Source organism: Scardinius erythrophthalmus, assembly GCF_964197995.2.
Source record: "Scardinius erythrophthalmus genome assembly, chromosome: 13".
In the NCBI taxonomy this organism is placed as follows: Eukaryota; Metazoa; Chordata; class Actinopteri; order Cypriniformes; family Leuciscidae; genus Scardinius; species Scardinius erythrophthalmus.
Genome location: NC_138233.1, coordinates 10,135,257 through 10,144,318, shown reverse-complemented (window position 1 = coordinate 10,144,318; position 9,062 = coordinate 10,135,257).

Below are 9,062 nucleotides of genomic sequence, written 5' to 3'. Positions count from 1 at the left end.
CCGTGATGGCACCACGGACCTCAACACCCGGACCTCACTCATGGACGATGTAATTTTTCTGGCTTGTTTAGGAACTTATAAGCTTTGGGTCGACTGTGTTGCAATGGCATGTAATTAACTTGACATTTTGTCTCGTCCTGTCATCATAAAATCCTGCTTGATGGCGTTTTACACCTTGCTCGCTTGGCTAGTCAGAACTAAAATCTGTGATAGGAGCACGGAGTGAGTCTGTGGTGAGACCACGGATAACTCCAACGCAAGTCAATGACACTCATCTTCCGTGGTCCACACACGGATATTTGGTTCAATGACAAAGAACAGATCTCACTCAATAGACGTGCTTTCTCATTTGGAAACACAACATTTTAAGTAGGCTATTTATTTTCCAACACCAAATACCATAAAGACGTTAACCTCTGTGTTATTGTAGCTATTGCATTGTCCTGCCATCATAAAAATTCAGTTTGATTCTGTTAGCCAAACTGAAGTCCCGTGATGGCACCACGGACCTCAACAACCTGACCTGATCACTGGATGTTGTAATGTTGCTCACTTGTTTAAACACTTAAAAGCCTTATTTCGACTGTGTTGCAATGGCATGTAATTTAGTTGACATTTTGTCTTGTCTTGTCATCATAAAATCCAGTTTGATGGCGTTTTACACCTATTGCTTGCTTGGCTATAGTCAGATCTAAAATCTGTGATTGGAGCACGGAGTGAGTCTGTGGTGAGACCACGGATAACTCCAACGCACCTGCGTGAAGTTGGCCCCCCACCCAACGCAAAACGTCGTCAAACTATGCTCAATCGTTTGTGCTCCGTTTGTGCTGGTTTGTGCTGTAAAAATTTTCGTTTGTGCTGTTTCGGTTTTTTAGATATTAAAAGAATATTTTTAGGTCATTCTGAGGTCACTTAGCCCCCCCACATGTTCCAAATTCACCCAAAATAGTCTCGTTCGTTTGTGCTTCGTTTGTGCTGGTTTGTGCCGGTAAAATTTTCGTTTGTGCTGCTTCGGGTTTTAAAATATCAGAAATTGAATTATAGACGATGACGTCACCAGCCCCCCCACATGCTCCAAATTCACCCAAAATAGACGCAATCGTTTGTGCTCCGTTTGTGCTGGTTTGTGCTGTAAAAAGTTTCGTTTGTGCTGCTTCGGTTTTTTAGATATTAAAATAATATTAGGTGGTCATTCTGAGGTCACTCAGCCCCCCACATGCTCCAAATTCACCCAAAATAGTCTCGTTTGTTTGTGCTTCGTTTGTGCTGGTTTGTGCTGTAAAAAGTTTCGTTTGTGCTGCTTCGGTTTTTTAGATATTAAAATAATATTAGGTGGTCATTCTGAGGTCACTCAGCCCCCCACATGCTCCAAATTCACCCAAAATAGTCTCGTTTGTTTGTGCTTCGTTTGTGCTGGTTTGTGCCGGTAAAATTTTCGTTTGTGCTGCTTCGGGTTTTAAAATATTATACATTCAATTATTTTTGATGACGTCACCAGCCCCCCCACATGCTTCAAATTCACCCAAAATAGTCTCATTCGTTTGTGCTCCGTTTGTGCTGGTTTGTGCTGTAAAAAGTTTTGTTTGTGCTGCTTCGGTTTTTTAGATATTAAAATGATATTTTTAGGTCGTTCTGAGTTCACTCAGCCCCCCATATGTTCCAAATTCACCCAAAATAGTCTCATTCGTTTGTGCTGGTTTGTGCTGGTTTGTGCCGGTAAAATTTTCGTTTGTGCTGCTTTGGGTTTTAAAATATCAGAAATTGAATTATAGACGATGACGTCACCAGCCCCCCCACATGCTCCAAATTCACCCAAAATAGTCTCGTTCGTTTGTGCTTCGTTTGTGCTGTTTTGTGCCGGTACAATTTTCGTTTGTGCTGCATCGGCCTTTAAAAAATATATATAATATAATATAATATAATATAATATAATATAATATAATATAATATAATATACATATATTTTTTTTTACAGTAGCTAGTTGAAGTAACAAGGTAAGACCGAAACGGATTAAATTAATCAAAAGGGGAAAAAATATCAAAAATTAAATTTTCCACAAAAAATATTAAACATAAAAAACAAAAACAAACAAAAAAAAAACATACGCAATATGTAAAAAATATAATACAAAATACAATACAAAATAAGAGCCTTTCTTAAATGAGCAGTGAGCACCAATAATAATTGAGCACAACATCAACATCTTATGATTTCTAAAGAATAATGTGACGTTGAAAACTGGAGTAATGATACAGAAAATTCAGCTTTGACATTACAGGAATAAATTACATTTGAATTATATTAAATTTGAATTATATTAACATTAAAATATTAATTATATGAAAATATATAATCTATTTATAGGCTAATCATTTTTCACAATATCAGCAGCACTTCCAAACTGTAATACATTATAGATTAGGGGAGAGGCGGGACGATTGAAACGCGGGACGGATGAAACACTGAGATTTTCCTTGAAAACCACTCACGTCATGTACGTCAAATTTCGTCAGCACGTACAGCACGCAATGCCTACCATACCCGCAAAAACATTTCTTCTTTACGTCGTGTCGTTTTGGAGTTAAAGCCGCAAAGCTGTTTTTGAATGCGGTGAGTGAATTATTTCGTGCGGTACTTTTTTTGGACTGACAAGTTGGATTTATTGTTTCATGTGCCATTGTAATGATAATACGGCAGGTGTATCAGTACTGCAACACACCCTTAAGTGGGCAATATCAGAGTTTTTTAGTTTAAGAGCAATAGAGGTTTAAATGACAGGATGCGCTGTCGTTTCAACCGTCCCGCCCGCGCGTCCTGCCCGTTAAACCTGGTCATAGCCTATACTGTTCATAGATTCATATAGGCTACTGTTTCTAGACTTGTGTTTCTTTTAATGCAAATTAATTTTCAATTACGCAACACATGCTATCTCTGTAATAATCATCAATTGTCCAATCTTCAATATTCAATAAATTTCATTTATCGTCTTCTGGTTGGCCTCGTTTTCTTCATAATAACAGGCTATTCAACTAGCAAACACTCAATATGACTCAAGGAAGAAATGTAAGAAAATTAATTGTAAACTGATTTGTCTGTCTTCGTCAAAATAGCCTGTTAGAAAGATTACAAAATGCGCATAGGCTTATCGCCTATTGTTTATTGGGCGACAGAACAAAAATGGTTAATATGAAACTTTAAATGAAAATAAATTACAAAATATGTTTGTAACAATATGTACATAAGTTACTTGTCAGGTGTTGTTCACAAAAATAAGCATTAGATGAATAGTTGCCGTTTAAACTGTTATGTTTCATCCGTCCCACCCATGTGTTTCAACCGTCCCGCACAGGCGGGACGATTGAAACAAAGCACATCTCCCGTTCAAAGTCATATTTTACTTAAATCATTCTATATTTGTACCGAATAACACATGATACTAAGAGAACACATATGTGAGTTGTTAATCACAAAAAAATAAGAAAATCTATCTGTAACCTTATCTTAGAAAACGGAATTTATCTGAAAAGTGTTTCAACTGTCCCGCCTCTCCCCTACTTTGTTACTTTTATTTAAAGGAAATTATTTAGAGTACCTTACAATAAAGGCCGTCTCAGAATTGTAATGCATTAGCTACTCCAGTTACTTTCACCAAAATAACTACAGAAGTAGAACTTAACATTTCTAAAACAAACGACTAGGGCTGTGTAACAATATGCAATATGAAACCAAAATCCCGACGCTCCATCCACGGACCTGTGTTGCGGTGTGAGAAGGCAGAATCGCGACACACCCCTTCCAACTCCTGAGTCCAGATCCAATGCTACCACATCTTCATATAACTATTATTTGAAGTTAACATTATAAAATACATAGACTTACACCACAAAAACAGTTGAGGATAAATTCTTTAAAATTGGTCAATTCCAGCGTTATGGACGTGACATTTGCAAGTCAAAACTTGAAGTATAAATTATCAGAATAAATTAATACCAATATATTGAAACTGTCTGTTATATATCCATAGGCTTCTCCCTTAATAAAGGAGTCCAGACATTAAAAAAATATCAGTCTACTCATGCGTTTTATATTTAATATGAGGGAAATAGCATGTGCGTTACATTTTTTTTTTAGTAATTCTGCGCAAACCAAAAGTAGCCTAATACTAGCCTACCCACCGGATGAAGAAGCGTTGTCTCTCCGCAGAACATAAATTATTCATTTTATTTAATTTTTCGTGTTTGCATTTATGAGGAAAAAACAATGTAACGGACGGAGAACTTCGTTACGGACTGACCTGAAAACGACACTAAAAGACTGCTTTAAAACTTTCACAGAGACCTCAAACAGAAAGCACAAAGCCTTTCTTTAAGGTGAAATTCGTTTTGTATTAATTTTATCTTAATTTTAATCATTGTTTCATATACCAAATGCCAGGATTTAATAGGCAAAATAAAATGTTAATAGGCCTATATCAGACAACAGATAATCAGGACATAGAGGCGCCGGCGCCTGAACTGCAGTTGGTCTCATAAATGAACCGAAACTCAGCGCCTAGACCTACTTGCATCACAGACATGTCTACTTTTAAACAGAACAATTCAAAACGAAAGAAAACAGACTGCTCTCTGCTTATGTATGAAATGTGCATTTCTCTGTGGTGCGTTCATGAAGATGCAGGCTGGTTGAAGTCATTTAATGGGCTGGTGAAGTCACCGTCTATAATTCGCTTTCATTCACTGTCTAATATTTTAAAGGCCGATGCAGCACAAACGAAAATTGTACCGGCACAAAAAGCACAAACGAAGCACAAACGAATGAGACTATTTTGGGTGAATTTGGAGCATGTGGGGGGGGGGGCTGGTGACGTCATCGTCTATAATTCAATTTCTGATATTTTAAAACCCAACGCAGCACAAACGAAAATTTTACCGGCACAAACCAGCACAAACGAAGCACAAACGAATGAGACTAGTTTGGGTGAATTTGGAACATATGGGGGGCTGAGTGACCTCAGAACGACCTAAAAATATTATTTTAATATCTAAAAAACCGAAGCAGCACAAACGAAACTTTTTACAGCACAAACCAGCACAAACGGAGCACAAACGAACGAGACTATTTTGGGTGAATTTGAAGCATGTGGGGGGGCTGGTGACGTCATCAAAAATAATTGAATGTATAATATTTTAAAACCCGAAGCAGCACAAACGAAAATTTTACCGGCACAAACCAGCACAAACGAAGCACAAACGAATGAGACTAGTTTGGGTGAATTTGGAACATATGGGGGGCTGAGTGAACTCAGAACGACCTAAAAATATCATTTTAATATCTAAAAAACCGAAGCAGCACAAACGAAACTTTTTACAGCACAAACCAGCACAAACGAAGCACAAACGAACGAGACTATTTTGGGTGAATTTGAAGCATGTGGGGGGGCTGGTGACGTCATCAAAAATAATTGAATGTATAATATTTTAAAACCCGAAGCAGCACAAACGAAAATTTTACCGGCACAAACCAGCACAAAGGAAGCACAAACGAACAAGACTATTTTGGGTGAATTTGGAGCATGTGGGGGGCTGAGTGAACTCAGAATGACCACCTAATATTATTTTAATATCTAAAAAAACGAAGCAGCACAAACGAAACTTTTTACAGCACAAACCAGCACAAACGGAGCACAAACGATTGCGTCTATTTTGGGTGAATTTGGAGCATGTGGGGGGGCTGGTGACGTCATCGTCTATAATTAAATTTCTGATATTTTAAAACCCGAAGCAGCACAAACGAAAATTTTACCGGCACAAACCAGCACAAACGAAGCACAAACGAACGAGACTAGTTTGGGTGAATTTGGAACATATGGGGGGGCTATGTGACCTCAGAATGACCTAAAAATATTCTTTTAATATCTAAAAAACCGAAACAGCACAAACGAAAATTTTTACAGCACAAACCAGCACAAACGGAGCACAAACGACTGAGCATAGTTTGACGACGTTTTGCGTTGGGTGGGGGGCCAACTTCGTCTTACGTCAGTTCGTGATATGGTCACGTAATTTAATCTTTTGATTCGTGCCACGTTTATTTATTCGTTTTATTTATTTACGTTTATATTTTCATACAATACCAGCACGTTTTTTAAACTAATGTATTGTCAATGGGAAGCGTCTTTCGTGATCACAGCACTTTCTGCCTGTCGGCTGCAGCTGTTTAATCATTCACGAGATCTTATCTTATCATGGTTTATGTATATTTTTTAATGTTATTATTTCGGTCTTATTGCCAGGGAAGCTGGATTGCTTTGCTCTTTATTGATATTTTTAAAATTATATTTTATCAGTAGGAAATCGCGCTGAAGAAGTCTCGTTCCGAATACATCGCGATATTTGGCATTAGGTCACGTGTGTCAGATGTTGGTAAGTAGTAAATACCTAAATACGTTGTCTTAATACTGTGTATACTGTCTTTTCTGTTGGTCGATATTAATCTGCCATTATATCTGCCATCTCCACGGAGACTTTGCGTTTCATTGCTTTCTAATTCAAAATAGGGTGATTAAACACTGCCTCCTGTCACGTGACGTGCTATAGGCCTAGATATTCATATCAGATTAAAAATAGTAGGCCTACAATTAGTTCCAAAGCTGTATTTGTAGTAGAAGCACAGTAAAAACAACACTTACCATGCTTTTACCACAGTAACATTAGTTTTACTGTGATAAGTGTAGTAAAAAGACAGTAATCACAAAACTTGCCATGCTTTTACCACACTATTGGTAGATTTAATGTGATACTTATTGTAAATGCACAGCAATCACAACACTTACCATGCTTTACCACAGTAACCCTAGTTTTACTGTGATAGGTGTGGTAAAAGGACAGTAACCACAAAACTTACCACGCTTTAAACCTCAGCAACCTTAGTTTTACTGTGATTGGTGTAGCAAAGGACAGTAATCACAAAACTAACCATGCTTTTACCTCAGTATTGATAGTTTTAAAGTGATATTTGTTGTAAATGCATATTAACCACAACACTTGCCATGCTTTTAATGCTTTACAATGTAACATCCAACATTTGTAAGGTAAATCAGTACTTTTTCCTTTAAATAATCCTATATATTATACATAATGATATTTTCTTTTCTCTTTTTTCAGCTGAAAAGACCAAAAGGGCCTTTCGGACTCAGTCAGCCCATTATTGTTTGAGGAGAAGTAAACGGAGGAGACGGACAGCTGCAAAGGCAAATATTCACAATGCTGTGTATGTGTTGGTTTTAACCCTAAATCCAACATTTTATCAAGCATTTGTTGTTTCTTAACTTTTCTCACAAAACCCATAGCCCAATCAGTACAAACATAGTCTGAAAGTCTTAATAATTCACAAGTTTTAAGAAGTTGTCAAATTCGTATGATACTCGTACATATTTGTATACTCGTACACAATCCTGCAGCTTTCACTCCTAGTGCTGTCATTGGCTACTTCCTCAATTCCTGTACATATTTATCACGATATTTCAGTTGCGCCACTTCTTGGAAAGTTGTCGGATGTCACACACACTGTCAGAAAGTTTATATTAATTGCAAATTGGTCCCCGTCTGTTAATGTTCCAGTAATACATGATGTTTCTCCACACCTCATAACCTACCTCTGTTTGCAAGAGTGTAAAAGCTTATCTGACTTGTCACATGACATCAGATACTCGATTATTTTGTCATAATCAGATCAGTTACACTGCTAATAACTGTCCCGTTTGCATGTAAATCATTTTCATATGATTATTGCTTGCTATTAAAGACATACTTTTATTCATAGAAATGCCCACATATCAGTGAACTTTTAACATAAAAACGCTTTTAACATTTAATTATGCAACACTCTTTACAGAAAACATATCCCACAGTTATAAACTGACTATTTGCAAGTAATGTATTAAAATTACCTTCCTTTCTGTTTTGCAGGATTACTAGTCCTTTTTTTTAAAGCTCTACCAATATCAAACTCAACAGCTCTTTTAGGAGCCAACCATTACAAGAGCTACTAGTGAGTCGCAGCGAATCTTGCCGTGATCAGCCCTTCCCAGGTGAAGTTTCTAGAATATTGCAATCAGTATTTACTCATCAAATGTTCTCTCCTGAATCATATGGTAAATTACTTATTTATAACTGTCTTAATTTGTGTTTCAAGAACAATAGTAATTGCACATAGAGTAAGTCGAAACTTTCTTGTTTTACAGCCGAGAAGGAAGACCAGTCCTTATATCAACGCAAGCTAATCGAATAAGTCCTTTGTTTCGGGTGAGGAAGGAACATCTGGTGCCCAAAGAAGACAGAAAAGTGTGCGAGTCCATTGGTATGTCTTGTATTGAAACCATGCTGTAATATGTAGTACATAATTTGATGTTGATAATTTTACATTGTACAGGTTATCACTTGGTTTTTGATAATGTGAAGCTCTTGAAACAATTGACAGAAGAGTATGTTGTCTGGAAAGAAATCAAGCATCACTGGCAAAGGCTCAAAAGAGATCATGCCTTTCTAAAAGATCTTTTAAAATAGGTTGCTGTTGATATGGGTAAAACTGTTTTTGTTCAGTACTTAACTTATATTATGTGCTGCAATATTATATATATATATATATATATAATACTTCAATGTGTATAATATATCATGTACTGACTGCTGCTTTGTAAATTTATGTAAGGAACAGGCAACTCTGGCCCTTTTGCGTTCTCCTTTTTGAGGTTGAGAGTCAACTTCCAACCCTAATCAAGCACATCTGAAAATTTTAACCAAAGTCTTCAGGTTTACTTCTAGACAATAGGCAGGAGGGTTTGAGATTGGAGCTAAATGTGCAGGACAGTGGACGCTGAGGGCCAGAGTAAACCATCACTGCTTTAAATAACGCAGAACATAAGCTGACCCGACTGTCCATTAAACAACTTAATTTGAATGGTTTCTGTTTTTTGTTTTACTTTCAGACCGGGACTGGAGAACGCCTGACAGTGGGATGTTGAGACTTCTTCCTCTGGTTGAGAAAAAGCTACACCACATCA